This window comes from Neovison vison, chromosome 8 (assembly GCF_020171115.1).
Source record: "Neovison vison isolate M4711 chromosome 8, ASM_NN_V1, whole genome shotgun sequence".
NCBI classification, from domain to species: domain Eukaryota; kingdom Metazoa; phylum Chordata; class Mammalia; order Carnivora; family Mustelidae; genus Neogale; species Neogale vison.
The window spans coordinates 128,413,556-128,430,301 of record NC_058098.1 but is presented as its reverse complement, the minus strand read 5'-3'; positions in this window follow the sequence as shown (position 1 = coordinate 128,430,301).

The following is a 16,746-nucleotide window of genomic DNA, read 5'->3' as shown; positions in this document are numbered from 1 at the left end:
CTGGTGGTGAGAAGGGTGGTTCCAGAAGGGTTCCTAAACAAAAAAAAAAAAAAAAAAAAGAAAGGTTCCTTCCGTGCTCTCAGGGGAGATGCACCCTACAGCATAGGCCTTGTTCCTGGCACTTGTTTCCACATTTCTCCTCATTGGCGTATGGTGGTCTTTAGCCAGGAACTCCTTGGGCCTTGGAACTCCCTGCTGTGACCAGCGGTTTTGCGTTCACGCTGTATTAAAGTTGTTATTAGGCTGATGGTACCTGAGCCACGGAATTGTGGAAGGTCTGGAAGAAGTATCCGCCCCCCACATCATTTCTCTGAGCATTTTATTAGAACGATTTTATGACTGACTTTCCATCGGAGGAGCTGATGTTCGTATTTTTGGAAACGCATGTTCACTTTAAAGAGAATGGGTAAAAAATTTAGGTAGGAAGAACCAAATGGAGGTGATGAATGAGGTCTCTGTACCATTGTCTGTGTCAGCAGGAACATAATTGTTGTGACTGGGGAATCAAAAATGAATCTGATAACTTGGATGTTGGGAAAATTTGTGGGGTATTTGGATGCTTCTGAGCTGTCACCCTCTCTAAAGGAGAAAGCCCAACACAAGGAAACATGGGGGTTAGCTTCTCTGTTTCCCTCATTTTCTCTAGAGAGTCACCCTGTGTTGGGCTCCATCCTCTGACGGGGCCCAGGACACAAGCACCACGGAGCAAACATTGAATCGTTGAGTTGACCTGAGTACGTTCACAGAAATACTATGAGGATTAATATATGGACTTTTCTTAAATTATGAATCCACTTAGACCCTTTGTCAAAAGTTATTGGAAAACATTAGCATTGTTTGTGACCACAGGCATCTCCTTCATCTTTTTCCTTTGAGTAAAATATTTCTCAGTTCCCTCTCCTCAACAAGTTCTAAGTTTCAAAGGATATTGACTAGTTTCCATAGAGACATTAAATAGAATTAAGATTCAGGAAATTTTATGGTATAAGCTACTCACTGAGCAGAAAGCACACTGGTCCAGGGAGGTCAGCTGATGTAAAGGAAACCAGTGTGAGTAGTAGACTCAGGAAGACCAGAGATTGAGTCCTGGCTTTCTTGGGAAGTTTATAACCTTGAGCAAGTGACTCTACCCTCCTAAGCCTCTGTGTAGTCATCCTTAAAATAGGATTAAAATTCTCTACCTTCCTCCTAGCTATTTTTGTGAGAATTAAATGAAACAGTTATATAAATAATTGCACTGATAGCATGATACCTGGCCAAAAAAAAAGAGAAGAAAGAAAAGTAACTTATTATGTGTGTATCAGAGCGGAAGTATCTTTGTAGCATACCTACTGAACTAGTTAACCCTGCTGTATAAGAGGCAGAGATTAATAGAACAAAAATAGGAAATCTGGGTTGAGGAAAAGCCAAAGCAGAACAGGGCATCCAGGAGGGTTAGGCATAGCTGTCCGTTTGTCTCTTTCTTTTTTTATTATGTTCCGTTAGTCAGCGTATAGTACATCATTAGTTTTTGACGTAGTGTTTGACAATTCATTAGTTACATATACCGCCCAATGCTCATCACAACACGTGTCCTCCTTAATACCCATCACCCGGGTACCCCATCCCCCCACTCCCCTCCCCTCTGTAACCCTCACTTTGCTTCCCAGAGTCCAGAGTATCTGTTTGTCTCTTGATGATTCCTTACATTTCTGAGTATTTGAAATCACTGCCCTTTCTTTTTTTTTTTTTTCCAATTTATTTATTTTCAGAAAAACAGTATTCATTATTTTTTCACCACACCCAGTGCTCCATGCAAGCTGTGCCCTCTATAATACCCACCACCTGGTACCCCAACCTCCCACCCCCCCGCCACTTCAAACCCCTCAGACTGTTTTTCAGAGTCCATAGTCTCTCATGGTTCATCTCCCCTTCCAATTTACCCAAAAGCACATACCCTCCCCAATGTCCATAACCTTCCCCCCTTCTCCCAACCCCCCTCCCCGCAGCAACCCACAGTTTGTTTCGTGAGATTAAGAGTCACTTATGGTTTGTCTCCCTCCCTATCCCATCTTGTTTCATGGATTCTTCTCCTACCCACTTAAGCCCCCATGTTGCATCACCACTCCCTCATATCAGGGAGATCATATGATAGTTGTCTTTCTCCGCTTGACTTATTTCGCTAAGCATGATACGCTCTAGTTCCATCCATGTTGTCGCAAATGGCAAGATTTCGTTTCTTTTTATGGCTGCATAGTATTCCATTGTGTATATATACCACATCTTCTTGATCCATTCATCTGTTGATGGACATCTAGGTTCTTTCCATAGTTTGGCTATTGTGGACATTGCTGCTATAAACATTCGGGTGCACGTGCCCCTTTGGATCACTACGTTTGTATCTTTAGGGTAAATTCCCAGTAGTGCAATTGCTGGGTCATAGGGCAGTTCTATTTTCAACATTTTGAGGAATCTCCATGCTGTTTTCCAGAGTGGTTGCACCAGCTTGCATTCCCACCAACATCACTGCCCTTTCTGAGGCACATGAGGGCCTTCCCACAGCAGGCAGACTAGTGACTCTAGCAGAGATGCATTCTGGTGTCACCAAGATTAATCCCAGAGAGTAGCGGTGATTTCGTCGCTCCTAGATGCAAAGTCCCATTGGGTGAACCATCAGTCTGAGTAAACACAGAGGCCTGCGTCCCCATTAGGAAGCCACCGACCAGTTTTCAAGGAATTAGATAATGTTGAATAGTCCAGCTGGAACCTCTAGAAGTGAAACTCTGCATTGGGTTCACCTGTTGATGACCAGAAGGGAACTGTGGGAGTTAGTAAAGGCCCCCCAGAAGCCTGATATTTTGAGTTCAGAGCTGTTCACATCCTGATACAGATGTTCAGTACATAATTTGCTGCATACTATTGGGTGATTCTGTGGCATTCATTTATACCCCATTGCTTCCAGGATATTTACAAACAGTGACCATGATGCCAAATAAATCTTCTCGTTGACATAATACAAGGAAATGCAATCTGATACAAATTATTCCCAGCTATGCTGTTCAAAAAACTCATCTGACAAATAGGGACCAGTACAGACCAGGACTAATTAGCCTATCTCTTCTCTGCCTATGACTACATTGTATTTGCAAATGGTCCCCAGAAGCTGGAAAGGAAACCTCAAGAATTGTAGCTGGGGGGCGCCTGGGTGGCTCAGTGGGTTAAGCCTCTGCCTTCAGCTCAGGTCATGATTCCAGGGTCCTGGGATGGAGCCCCGCATCAGGCTTTCTGCTCAGCAGGGAGACTGCTTCCCCCTCTCTCTCTGCCTGCCTCTCTGCCTACTTGTGATCTCTGTCTGTCAAATAAATAATTAAATCTTAAAAAAAAAAAAAAGGAATTGTAGCTGGAACCATGCAGGCCCAGTGTGGTCCGTACATGTATGCATGCACACATCATGCACACACACACACCATGCACATACACATACACATACACATACACAAATAAGAATGTCAAGAAAAAAATGGGGCCTGCATTTAGGTGGAGGGCATAGGTGGAAGATAGTGGGTCAGGCATTGTCAACCAAATGAAGGCATGATGGTTGGGTGATTAAGTCCTGTGAGGAAGCAAAAGAAAAATTTTCTTACTCCCTCCTTCTGCTATCCAAGAGATAAAGTAAGAATGGAGAGCAGCAGCTCTTACAAGTGTTGGGGGGGACCTCAGAAATCAGTACTCTTGTCTGGGCAATGAGGTTCTGTGCCTGTGAAGTAGCACTTCCGGGATTACGCCCATCTCATCCATTTACCTTCCGGGGCAGGCTGCAGCCCCACCTACTTCAAGGAACCTTTCTCCTGGTCCAGCCCAGCTGGACCTCAACGCTTCTGACTCTGGTCTCTTAGTTCCATTTTAGAACAACGGGTCATGAAGAGCCTTCATACATTTCTTCATACATAGCCTTCTACTATTGCCCTGAACTTCTATTTTTCTCTGGTAATATGATTTAATGTTTCATGTGTTTCCATATTACCTTGCCAGCCAGAGACATAAGTGAGGAGGGCAAGAATTGTGTGTGGTTTTCCCTTTTGTATCCCTGGTCCCTCTTGCTCACCAACAACTTGTATTAGGCTGGGCAGACAGTAGCGAGGATGTACTTCCTGTGATGATAATGTGAGATGGTAGGTGTGAGACAGGTACTTTTTTATCCGTGCACTTCATTTTTACTCCTGGGTGCTGTCTGCGTGTGTCTGTATCTTTTTTAAAGATTATTTATTTATTTATTTATTTATTTGACAGACAGAGATCACAAGTAGGCAGAGAGGCAGGGAGAGAGAGAGGAGGAAGCAAGCTCCCTGCTGAGCAGAGAGCCGGTGTGGGGCTCGATCCCAGGACCCTGGGATCATGACCTGAGCCGAAGGCAGAGGCTTTAACCCACTGAGCCACCCAGGCACCCCTATATCTTTTTATTTATTGTATTTAAATTTTGTTAATTAACATACGGTGTATCGTTAGTTTCAGAGGTCTTGTTCAGTTACCCATCCCTTGCAGGTAACACCCAGTGCTCACTACAACGCTGCCCTCCACAGTGCCCGTCACCCAGTTACCCCGTCCTCTCACCCAGTTCCCCTCCAGCAGCTCTCAGTCTTAATTTAGAATGTGTGGTGGTGCATTTGCATCTGTATGCGAGAGAGTTGCTGCTATGAACCACAATTATGGGACCGTCTCCAAAAGTCTGAGTGTCTGTCCCTCTCCTGTGTAATGAGTAGACAGGACTAGGTGACCTCTTATGCCCTCCACAGCTCTGACTAATTTGATTCTCTGAAGACTGTGCAACTTAAAAAAAGAATTTATAAGTCGCCCTGGGCTCCAGCCTCATGGTGGTTAGGGGTTGGAAAGGATTTGGAATCATTGAGAAGGACGGGTTTTCTGGGAGGCCACCTGCCTCCATAAAGACTTGCATTCTTGCATCTAAGAAATAGAATACTCCACTCATTTTAAGTGGATTTCCTGGTAAGAAGAAGACATGCCTTCCTGGGGTTACTGGCAAACTCTCAGGAAGTTCCTTCTCATGTCTAACTTTGGTCTTTGTCTTTGCCTTGACTTCAGATAAACTTTCTTAGGTATACACCTTCTTTAGCTTTTCTTTGAAAGACTTTTTGATGACTTTTGTCAGTGACTCTTTGCTGACTTTTTCTTCCCTTAAGTTTCCTTTATTTTCTCACAGGGCTAAGGACTGGAATATACTACCCTCAAAAGGCTGAGACCTTTTGTGCGGATGGTCAACTGATGGCTGGTTGGCTAGCAAGACTCGCCATCCCCACACAATCTCGGATTCTCAAGTATTCAGGGAGGCTGTAAGCACACTCTAAGTGCTCTGAGAGCTTACAGATGAAGAGAGGAGCATGGATACGCATCACAGCTGATAGTTAGTGTATATAAAGTGCCCAGTGTGGGGCCTCTGCAGACTTCACAGGTCCAATGTGGGGTTCAGAGGTCCTGACTTCAGCTGCATCTTGGATGATGGGCAGGATTTGGGTAATGGGACCGGTGGCATCACCAAAATAGAAGGTTGCAGGAAGCTGGGACTCTTGAGAGTCAGGCAGCTGAGTCCATGGAAAAGGCTGGGGAGAGAGTGGGCTGGGCAGCGGGAGGGAGGACAGTTTGTTGTGACCCAACCAGGGACTGAGCTTTCTGGCTAGTTCAATCGTTGATCTAATGGAGAGTTACTATATAAAATACACAGTGTATATTTGGCATTAAGTATAGTGCATATGCCACAACACTAGGTTGTGTAGAAGGCCATGAGGATTGGGCACAGTTCTCCTTTGCAGAGCCATAAAGGGAAACAGAGGAGCAGGGATTTATAGAGGATTAGACACAGAGATCTTAAAAGACTGACTCTAGATGCATAGGGAAACTGAGGCCCGGGCAGCCTGTGGTCGTGGTTGTAGTGTCCAAGACAAGGGCAGAGTCAGGACAAAAACTTGGTTCTCCTCGATTATAATCTAGATCATTCATTCTACTCTAATTGCATTAAATCTATGTTGATTACAAAAAAATTGCTTGGACACTATTTTATGAAGATGACTCCTTGACATCGACATGTATCCTTGTAATCTACTGCTCATTGAAATTTTTGTGGATTCATATTCAGAATAAATATTGCTATGTGACTAATTAAATGGAATCAGAGATTCGGGGTCTCAAGGGGCCATTAAGGTCCTTGAATCCTATTTGTCTCCCAATATAAGTGTCCCATCAGTCTGAGAATTGCTGGGCACCTGTTAGCAGACCACCTAACTGGTGTACTTTCTGTGGAATTAAATAATGCTTCCGACAGTGTAGCAATTCAGAGTCCCTAAAAAGGAAGCTTCCCAGCCTGCTTATTAGATGGACAAATGGTCCTGTGCATGGATAGCAATGTTTTGTGGCCATATCTCGCATCTCTCTCTCTTTTTCTTCAAAAGATTTTATTTACTTACTTTAGAAAGAGCGAGGGTGAGAGAGAGCTGGGGGGGAGGAACAGAGGGAGAAGGACAAGCAGACTTACGACCCTGAGATCATGACCTGAGTTGAAATCAAGTGTCAGACATTTAACTGACTCAGCCACCCAGGCGCCCCATCACGCCCCTTCTGTTTCTGAGCCGCCGCCCCCCCCCCCCCCCCGCCCCCGGTCTAGGTCACAGACCATCCACTGCAGGGAAAGCTGAGAAAGGTGCCAATCTGGGAATGGAAGTTTCTCTGACAGGTTTTACTGATATTCTGAAGTCAAAACCCAGAAATTACCAGATTGTTTGATGGTTTCACCTTACCTCCTTCCTCCCTATTAATATAGGGTGTGGCAGAGGAGGGGTCAAGCCAGCCCCACAACCTGGGCTACTTTGATTTCTTGGTCTCTGAAACAGAAAGTGGGTAGAAATATGTGCCATTTAGTATCTGGGGTCCCTTGTTGTTCTTTTTTTTTTTTAAATGGGGGCACTCAACCTTAATACATTTACTTTGAAAAATATTGGCCACCTTCAGTGTTCTGAGATCTGCCCTTGAAAGGGACTTCTTTAATAGCTTTATTAATATACACTCATTTAAGGTCTATAGCTCAATCATTTTTAGTATATTCACAGAATTGTACAACATTTACCACAATAATTTTTAGGCATTTTTATCACCTCAAAAAGAAATTCTGAACCAGTTAACCAACACCCCCTAAATTCTGCATTCCCCAGCCCTGGGCAATCATAGGTCTATTTCCTCCTGTCTCTATAGCTTTACCAATTCTGGACATTTCATATAAATGGGAGCATACAATGTATGGTCTTTTGTGACTGGTGTCTTCTCACTTGACATAAGGTTTCCAAGGGTCATGCATATTGTAGCATTTCATTCCTTTTTATCACCAAACAATATATTATTGTGTGGCTATACCACAGTTAATTTATCCATTCATCAGTTGATGGACATGTGCTATATCTACTTAGTGGCTGTTATGAATAATGCTGCTATGAACATTTGTGTATCAGTTTTGCATAACATATATTTTCATTTCCCTCGGGTAAGAGTGGAATTGCTGGGTCATATGGAAACTCTATGATTAATCATTTGAGGAAGAGCCAGACTTCAGACTTTTCCAAGGTGGTTGCACCATTTTACATTCTAACCACTGTTATATGAATGTTCCAACTTCTCTGTGTCCTTGCCAACACTTATTTTTATATATCTCTTTGCTTACAGTCATCCTTTTGGGTGTAAAGAGGTAGTTTCATTGTGGTTTCAACTGATATTTCCATGACAATCAATGATCTTGGGCCTTTTTTCATGTTCTTTTGGGAAATTTGAGAAAGGTCCTTTAGAGGAATGTCTATTCAAATCCTTTGGGTTTTGAACTTTTTTGTTTGTTTGTTTTAGTATTTTTAAAATAATTGTTTTTTTTTATTATGTTCAATTAGCCAACATATAGTACATCATTAATTTTTGATGCAGTATTCAACAATTCATGAATTGCATATAACACCCAGTGCTCATCACATTGGGTGCCCTCCTTAATACCCATCACCCAGTTATCCCATCCCCCAACTCCCTCCCCTCTGTAGCTCTCAATTTGTTTCCTGGAGTCCAGAGTCTCTCATAGTTTTGAACTTTTTAATTGAGTGTTTTAACTTTTGTTATTAAGTTCCATGAGTTCTTTATATATTCTGAATATGAGTGTCTTATCAGATACAGGATTTGCAAATATTTTCTCTCATTCTGTGGATTCCTTCCACTTTTTTGATGGTGTTTTTCAAAGTACAAGAGTTTTAAATTCTGGTGAAGTCTAATTAATTTTTTATTTTTTTGCTGGTCTTTTGGCATCATACCTAAAATATATCATTTAAAACTAGGTCAAGAAAATGAATTTTTTTCTCCTTAAAGGTTTTCTCCTAAAAGCTTTATAGTTTCAGGTTTTGTATTTATGTCTATGACCCATTTAGAGCTATTATTGTGTATAGAAGATTCCTTTTGAGCCTCATTTTTAGAAATGTCCAAGTTTTATAAGCCTATGGATGGCCCAGAGTAACCTCTCCTTCCTCCCGCTAATAGAGTGTGACCTGTCCCCCACAAGGATGACATCAGTCCTATTGCTCAAGGAGCAGGATCAGTCCCTTATCAGGGTTCTGCTCCTCCCTGGTGCTTTCCAAGCAGTGACCAGTCACCTGGGATTGAGAGTCACAATCCCTGAGGGACAGGCCCGGAGCCCTTGTCATTTCAGAAAGAAAAAAGATATTTTTGGTGTCTCAAGCTGAATTCTAAAGCTTCTGGTATAGTCCAAAATGCCATAATGCTGTGAGAGCCATTATCTCTTTTTCTCCAGAAAGGATTCAGAGATTAGGGAAATGAAGTTTTTTGTTTTGTTTTGTACCCAAAACAGTTTAACATGTTTTACAAGGAAACATACAAAACTAGTAAAAAAATAAATAAAATAAATGAACTGACATAAAAAAACCTTAAAATGTTTACTTTGGGGATGAGGAGGAGAAGAACAAAAGTGGAGTGTGGGGGTAGGAGTTAGAGTGGGGAATATACAAACCAGTAAACCAACAGACCAATGATAGCAGTGTGCCAGCCCCTGAGAAGGAAGAAAGGCCATCTCTCTGTTCCGAGCGCAACGGAACAACAGTCATATCATTACGAATAGTTTTAAAACCCTAATATATATATTTTAAAGATTTATTTATTTATTTGAGAGTGAGTGAGTGAGTGAGAGAGAGTATGAGCAGGGGAAGGGGCAGAGGGAAAAGCAGGTCCCCTGCTGAGCCTGGAGCCTGACATAGGCTCGAACCCGGACTCCAGGATCATGACCTGAGTCAAAGGCAGATGCTTAACCAACTGAGCCACCAGGTGCCCCAAAACCCTATTTATCAAACACCAGAAATGTACCAGTCCTTGTGGTACTTAACTCATAAATGGTCTCATTTAATATTCGAAAGAAAAAATCTGCCAGTGGATATTTTAACCATCAGCCTTACAAATAAGGAAACCGGAGTTAAATTCCACATAACTCACCAGATTCTACTATCTGCATTGTGCAAGCACAGATGCCTACAAGGGCCAATTACGAATGTGTTAGAGGATCAAATAAGCAGCACAAGGTTGTATCTCAGTGACTCTGTTCACACACAAGTTGCCTACTATCTGGGGAGTAAGCTAGTGTCTTACTAAGAAGAGCTGCAATTCCACATTGTTTTGGTATTCATTATTTCTTTTAATTCTTCTAATAACCCGGTGTATTTTATGTTCTATATCACAGGGAAGGCATCTGAGGATCTCTGGAGTTAAACATTTTCCAGGATTGCCTAGCTTATAACTGGCTGAGCTAAAACTTGAACTCAAGTGTTATGACTCCATATCCCAAGTAGTTTGTACTCTTGAATCTCAATGAGAAGATTAGGAAATCCTGAACTCTTTATGGCACTTCTTAGAGAGTTAAGGCACGGGGTTTTTAGATTCAGCTGGCTTCCAGAGAGGACACTCAGGGAAGCAACATAAACATGTCCTAGCACTCACAACCAGAGAAGGAGATGGGGCCGAGTGGCATTTTCTAAAGTAGGTCTTTGATAACATTCAGATTTCTGATGCCATGTGCTTGGGAGGGACGTCCAGGCATGTTGGAACACTGGTGGTTGCTGCTCTTTGGATGAGATCTTCATGTAAATGCTGTTGATTGCAATGTCCCCTTCTTCTTGCCTTCATGCATTTTCCCCAAATAGGTACTCAAGAAGGTGGCTCAGATACCTCAGCTCTTTTTCCAGACTTGTTCTGTACATAATAGTCTTTGCATGGCTCATCCTACTGGATTCACCCTCTAAGATGTGAGACACTGCATCATACCCAGAAAACACCTCTGAGGATGACTCAGTATGAAATGATATGTCTGTTCTCTCCTTCCAGACCAGGTCTTGGGACCAGAGTCCCTTCATGCAACACTGGCTGATAACATTCTCTATCACTGGCTGACCCATGAGTATAGCTAAAGGTCATCTTTGTAAATTACTTTGGACAAGTCCAATATAAAATGGTAAATTGAGGCAATTAATTCAAATCAATCTATTCCTCTTAACTCTTATACTTTTTTTACCTGAACATTTTAGTTGAAAATGGGGATGGATGTCTGAATTATCCAGATAATTACTTTGTTCTCACTTCATTAATAACAGTCCTGTGTCTCCTTGTTAGAGGGTCAATGAACTATTTACTCCCTTACTGCTCAGAGAAGCTAGAACCTTCCTGAAGTAGGGGGGGTATGGAGAGTCACATAACTAGAGTAGCTTCTGAGTTCTTTCCTCTGATGACTGGACCCCATCTATTGATCTCCTCAGCTGGCTCCTGGGCTTCACCCTGTCATACTCCCCTGCCTTACCGTTCTTCCACAGGTGGAGAAGGGGTAGCTCCTGTGTGTGACTCCTCCCCCATGCCCTGACCTCACTTGGGTCCCTTTCAGTGTGCTCACTCTCTTGCCCTGGTCACCTGGTCTCAGCTCTCATCACCACTTTATTAAGGTTGTCTGTCCTATTCCTTTTCCTTCACATTTTCTTTATCATATCCACCATTTTGGTACTCCATTTTCTCTGAATTAATTATTGTTTTGAGTGGCTTTATGGACTGTGATGCTGGTACATGTGGAACATACCAAAGTGCTTCCCCAGTAGCCTGAGTATTAGTTTTCCTAGGACTTCAGTAACAAAGTTCCCCAGACTGCATGGCTTAAGCCACAGAAATGTATTTTCTCATAACTCTAGAGGCTAGGAGTCCAAGATCAAGGTGTTGGCAGGGTTGGTTTCTTTTGAGGCCTTTCTCCTTGGCTGCCTTCTCTTCTGTGTGTCCTCATGGTCTTCCCTCTGTGTCTGTTTCCTAATCTCCTCTTCTTATAAAGACACCACTCATATTGGACTAGGGCTCAGCCTAATGACTTCGTTTCCCTACATTACCTCCTTAAAGGCTCTTTCTCCAATATGGTTATGCTCTGAGGTACTGAAGGTTGGGGCTTCAACATACGTCTTAGTCAGCTTGGACTGGAATAACAAAATACTGGGTGCTTAAACAATGCAAATTTGTTTCCTTACAGTCTGGATGCTGGAAGTCTGAGATCAGGATGCCCCACAGTTGAGTTCTGGTGAGAACTCTCTTCCTGACTTTTAGGAAGCCTTGTCCTCACATGGCGGGGAGAGTAGGGGTGAGGTGGGGAGAGGAGAGGGAGATAAAGAGGAGAGAGGAGTGCTGCAAATATTGTCATATTGGAGATAAGGGTCTCAACATATGAATTTTGGGGCAACACAATTCAGTCCACAGCAATATGTGAATGTTGGGGGTAGTGGTGAACACCCTTTCACCCATACTAGTCTGAACGGGGACCACAAACAGAAGTACATGTTCTCCTTATTGTGGGCTGTGATATAGATGCATACTTTCTGTGTTTCCTGAGAAGGGTGTTTTTGCTTTCATTTAGTTTTGTTTTTGTTTTGTTTTTTCCTGAGAAGGAGATCCTGTTAGCTGATTACCTGACTGTAGATATGATCCAAATGGTCTTGTATCTACCTCATAGAGCTAAGTATGGCTTCCTTAGTGCCCAAGTGCTTCTTGAGATAGGTTTTGGCCATGGTGCTTGCTGCAGTGGAAGGATATTATTAGAAAGTACATCTAGGGCATACTGTTGGGCAGCATTTCTACTGCTCTCGGGGGCCATACAGCCATGAATCCTGAGGGATTTGTTCCAAGGGTAAGGCAAATCCAGAAAACAACTGCCCTGGGACTTTAAGACAGCCTGTCAACAATAGCAAAATAACCAAAGAAGAAGATTGATAAAGCTTGTTGACTTTTGCTCTCCAGGGGCTAATTTTCTTCTAGTAGAGTAAACTCATCTCTGGAGATTAAACCCATCTCTGGGCAGGCTCCCAGAGAGCAATGGACTCCCTTCTATGTCCACGCCAGCAATTCACTTAGCTCCAGAGACAATGCAGCCAGTGACCTTCGCCTAATCCGGAAGGGCAGATTAATGCTTAATACTCTGGATGCTTTCGGTAGGAAACAGAGAAATAAAGGTGACTCTGGCAAGAAAAGATTAAGTGCAAAAATTATAAATTAAAAAAGGATCATTTATGTGAAATATAGGCTTCTTCAAAGGAATGCTGGAAGAAATATTTCTGGCTATTAGGAGATTTAAAAAGTGACAATTTTGATATCAATCAGCCCATGAAGAAAAGTATGATAATACTTTATTTCATAAAAATGATATCAAAATAAGGCAAAAATAGCATTATATTGCTTGGCTGAGTAGTTTGACTGAACCCAACCATAGTTTGATTCCATTATAGTTGGAGAATTTATGCTGTGTGATTTTAATTATTTTAAATTTGTTGCAGTTTATTTATGACCCAGAATATGGTCTATGTTGTTGAATATTTCATGATTACTTGAAGAAAAAAAACTATCTCACTGAGTTGGGTGTAGTTTTCTAGAAATGTCAATTAGATGGTATTGATTGATGTTGCTGTTCTTTTACATCTTTGGTTATTTTGTGTGTTGGTTCTATGAATTGCTGACAGTGGGATGTTGAAGTACTTGACTATAAATGAAGCTGGGGCTCAAAAAACAAAAAGACTAGGTTTCCTCCTATGAATCAGCCAATCAATTAATCATTTAGTAAAATAAGATATAAGTCCAGTTAAGAGACGTAGATGTTTTCATTATGTATGAAATTAGTGTGTATAGGCTGATGATGATATGCTGGAAGATTTGTAACTTCCCTTTCTAAAGATTTTATATATGTTTGGTTAATTAATCTGGTTAGCTAAACTTGGTTCAAGGTAACCTATGGACTAAGGAGGAAGACAGTTTCCACATGTTGGATGGTCTCCTTAGGAACTTACTCTTTTTTTTTTTTTTTTTTTTAAGGAACTTTTACTGTTGTTGTAGAGTAAGCTGATCACGGGCAGACTCAGAAACCCACCGTTTTTTTCAGAGCTGGATACCAGAGCTTCCTTTCCTCATTTATCTTTTCTTTTTAGGGAGTGGACCAGCGGAGGGGTTAAGAACAAACACTCCAGAAGCCAAAAGCCTGGGTTTTCCTGCAGCTGTCTCTTACTGGCTATGTGACATGGGACAATAATTAGTCTCTTGTCCCTTTTGCTTCCCTATCTGTAAAAAGGGAATCATAATAGATGTTCCTGCCTGATAAGGTTTTGTGATTATTAAATGGGTTAATGCAGATAAAGTACTTGGCTCAGCTGTGGTGCATGACAAATAGTCTGTAAGTATTCATTATTATCTGTTCTGTCAATACATCCTTTCAATTTAGCTCCCTTCCTTCTTCCAATGTCTGTGATCTGATGGGCACACATAGGTCTACCTCAGACATTTTCCCAAAGTGAATAAAAAGGGCTTCTTTTCTGCTAGTTTACACTCTTAGGAAATAAGACCTGTAAGAACAGCCAAACTATAAGACCTACTGTAATTGCCTTAAGAGGGGTGCATCCACTGCTGGGGTCACAGGAGGTGGGGGAGGGAGGTTAACTGCTATGAGGAAAGCTCCAATCCTATGAGGACTTTTGCAAATAGTTCTTTTGGATTTCAGCTAAATGGCCAGTTGACATTGTTTTTGGTGATACTTGTGTTTGTATTAAATATGTCCATGATATTTTCTTTACTAGGTTGATTTTTTTTTGAAGTAGAAACACTAACTTCTCAGTTTTATAAATATCTATTTGAGCTTCTGTCTGGTGTCTTTATGTTTTCAGTGGAGTTTCTGCAGAAATCTGAAAACTCTGAAATTATTTTTCAGGGAAGCTGTCCTTTCTTTTCATATTTATGAGAAACAACTCTTTTCCTGTTTATAAAATTATCATTATGTATCATTATAGAGTTTCAATGCAATTAAAGTCTTCACGGTTGGCCTGAAAGGTGGGTTGCCTTAGAACCTCCTGGACACCATGGGCAGGAATAGATAGGACTACCTACAGCTCTAGTCTCCAGTCAGGGATGGAAAGTGAATCCTCACAGATAAGTCCTTTGGAGAATAATCTTATGTTAAAGAATTTAGAATTGGAATTTATGATTTTATGGGTTTTTTTCTTTTGTAAAATAATGTAGAATCACAAAGGTTAAGAAGAGAGAAAATAAGATATCATAGAATTTTGGATTATTTAGTCATTCCCTAGACTTTGGAGTGAGATAAGAAGATCCTTAGAAACTAAGAGACTTACGCAAAGTAAGTTTGTCTGTCTGTCTTTCTTTCTTTCTTTTCTTCTTCTTCTTCTTCTTCTTCTTCTTCTTCTAAATGGCTGTGTCTGGGAGAATCACAGCTTTAAGGAGCGTTGGAACAACTGACAGGATTAGGAGAAAACTAGATGTTTTTGTCTTCAATGATTGTTTACTCTTTCATGAAATTGAAACTTAAGAAAGTATTCCCCTACATAACAATTCACAAAACCATGAATTTTAATTATGAATTATTTAACCTTAGAATATTCTTTAATAGATTTAACTGTGAGAGTTCTAAGGAGGACAGAAATTATGGCACCTTGGAACAGTTTGACTGATATTTTTACCTTCATATTATAGTTATAGCATAAGACATAGATTACCACCGGATAGTACTTGCACTCCATATGCCTCATCAGGGTCCCTATCTTTGAAATTTTAATGATAATTTATCTAAGTGACAGCTGTCAACTTCCAGTTTAACATTAAAACATTTATGTATCTTGAGACTACTTCCTAAACACACACTAATGACTATTACAAAAAGCTATTCTTTCCACACCAACAGAAATAAGGAAAAGTATTATAAATAGTTCACAGAAAAGGATATAATTCTTCAACATGTAAGAAGATGTTCTTTCTTATAATAAGAAAAATGTAATCATAATTACATTAAGATTCATGTTTTCACCTGTCAGGCTAACAAAGATAAAACAATTTGGAAAACACACTGTGTCGCTATTGATGGGGGAGTTGTAAATCTGTCCAAGTTCCATGGAGGGCAATATGGCAAGATGAAACAAAATATAAGATGTACATAACTTGAGACCCAGAAATTCTACCTGTAAACACTTGTTTTATTTTATTTTATTTCATTTTTTATTAGCATGTAATGTATTATTTGCTTTAGGGGTACAGGTCTGTGATTCATCAGTCTTACACAATTCACAGCACTCACCAGAGCACATACCCTCCCCAATGTCCATAACCCAACCAACTATATCCCCTAGCCCCAACAACCCTGTTTGTTTCCTGAGACACAATATGTATCTGTAGGTGTATGTAATATACCTACATCTATAAAATGACATGTGTACCAAGATATTCCCACAACATTGTTTATTATAGCAAAGTTTAGAAACATTAAATGTCCGTCTGTAGCAGATTAAGTCAATAAATTACTGAACAGGGTTACCTGGTGGCTCAGTTGGTTAAGCATCCGACTCTTGGTTTTGGCTTAGGTCATGCTCTCAGGGCCGTGAGTTCAAGCCCTATGTTGGGCACTGTGTCCAGCGTAGTCTGCTTGTCCCTCTCCTTCTGCTCCTTCCCTTCATGCTCTCTCTCTCTCTCTTTCACACACACACACACACACACACAAATGAGTAAATAAAGTCTTAAAAAGAAATTGCTAAACAAATATACTATGGGAAACTGTGCAGTTCTATATGTGCACCAATATAGAACTGACTCCAAAACAGACTGTTATTTGAAAAGCAGATGAAAAGAATGGTCATAGTGTGTTATCTGTGTAAAACTATGTATACATGTACAAGGTAGCTGCAACATACAAATGTATGTTTAAATATGCATATGTCCTTTTTATTTGTCAGAGTTCTTCAGAGAAACTGAACCAATAGGAACCCATACATGTATAAGTATATATTTTACATCAGGTTTAAGTATTATCCATTAATAAGTAAATAAAATATAGTTTTTAAAGCATGGTGAAGGGTAAAATGGTGATGATGTGGCCTGGAAGGTGCAGAGGAGAGTGATAACCTTGCTCAGAATTTACTCTTATGTTAAAGGAGACAACGAGTGGACACCAGTTGCTGCAAGTGAGCCTCATGGTAATCAAGCATCCAGAAGCATGTATGTTCTAGTGTGTATCTTATATATACTTTTTGATGCAAGAAGGCATGAATGGTAGAAAAAGTTTGTAGACCTATGAGTCACACAAAGTACCTGGAACATAGCAAATGTTCAACAAATTTTTATTGACTGAGAAAACACAGAGGTGGACCCCTCTGCCCCGTTATAGCTGAT